The sequence below is a fragment of the Sinocyclocheilus grahami genome, unplaced genomic scaffold (assembly GCF_001515645.1).
Source record: "Sinocyclocheilus grahami isolate Dianchi unplaced genomic scaffold, SAMN03320097.WGS_v1.1 scaffold10930.1, whole genome shotgun sequence".
NCBI lineage: Eukaryota > Metazoa > Chordata > Actinopteri > Cypriniformes > Cyprinidae > Sinocyclocheilus > Sinocyclocheilus grahami.
This window is the reverse complement of record NW_015513522.1, coordinates 1-1446: the sequence shown is the minus strand read 5'-3', so window position 1 is coordinate 1446 and position 1446 is coordinate 1. Positions and strand designations below refer to the sequence as shown.

The window sequence follows — 1446 nt, the reverse complement described above, 5'->3', positions numbered from 1 at the left end:
AGTTTGTTAAACTTGACTATTCATCCCCTTTTCATATGCAACTTTCTCATTCTCATCCACCATGCAGAACTTTCAGCAGGAAATGGCTCTCCAGCCTGATGCTGCCCCATGGCAGTCCTGGAGTCTGGAGCGTGTCACCCTCACCCTGAGCCAACGCTTCCCTGGTTGCCATATCTGGGTCATCCGTGCATCCCGAATGTACCTACACAAGTTCAGCTGCTATCAGAACTTTGTAGAGAGCAACCTATTTGGAGCACCAGAACACACTCCAGACTACGGAGCCGTTCGCCACCTGAGGGCACTCCTGGGTCACAGCATGCAGCGGGCTGGCCTCCCAAACCCTTTACCCCCTCTTAGTGGTACATCCACCCCTGGCCCCCTGCCTGCAGGTTTCACCCTCACCATAGTGGGCTTCAGTAAAGGATGCGTTGTTCTCAATCAGATAGTGTATGAGCTGGCTGGAGTGCGAGCAGATCCAGAACTGAGGCTGTTTCTGGACAGCGTTTCAGATATGTACTGGCTGGATGGAGGACACCCTGGTGGCAGTGAGACGTGGGTGACCGATAAGTGTGCTCTGGGTGAGCTGGCCTCCAGTGGGGTGGCTATCCATGCCCATGTCACTCCATATGAGGTATGCGACCCAATGAGGGCGTGGGTTGGGCGAGAGCACCGCCACTTTATAAAGACTCTGGAGGATCTGGGTGCTTGTCTTAGCCAGAAACTGCACTTTGAGGATGAGCCGGCATCCATCGAGAATCACTTCCGGGTGATTCAGGAATTCTGACTGTTCTTGATCTGTGCTTTCACAAGTCTTAACATGGAATGTATTCTTTTCAGAGCAGACAACTTTGTATTGCACTGATATATCAGTTAGTCAAAAGCTTTGGGTTTCCAGGCTTTGAAAGAATAACTGTATGCTGCCTACAAAACACTCATAAAATCCAAGAGAAGACTGAGCTTAATGACCAACCTTGTAAAAGCTGCCTGACATTAAGCCTTATTCGTTGCCTGTCTAACTACACCAGCTCTGTGATATAGTATGATATTTCTTTTACATTGTCTGTTTGGAATGCAGATATGCTTGTAAAATCATCACCTCCCTTATATTCAAAGGGCTCTCATTTCCCACAGCATAGAAAAAACCAAGAGAAATCTGAAAGTGCTTATTAATAATACATTTAATTTATGTTGTTAAATTAAAAAGCATGGATTTTTGTTCAAGTATGTATCCGTTATTACGTATGGATACTCTTGAATGAAAAAAAAAACGTATATTTTCTTTAGGAGTCCTGCTTAAGCATATAGTCTTACATCAGTGGATTTATCAGATGTTCATGTTCTATATTTGGTGTTTATTTGATTTGATAATCAAATTAAAAAAATCTAAGGATCTTCCATTAGAATCTAATGTACAGAATATATTTTTGGTCAGATGGAAAAAAAAAA

General features: G+C 43.8%; 1 pseudogene; it reads left to right on the top strand.

The window, feature by feature from the left end:
* The window catches only part of LOC107578567 (UPF0565 protein C2orf69 homolog), a 3062-nt pseudogene extending 1624 nt beyond the window's left edge, over positions 1 to 1438 (top strand).
* Positions 1439 to 1446: the final 8 nt, after the last annotated feature.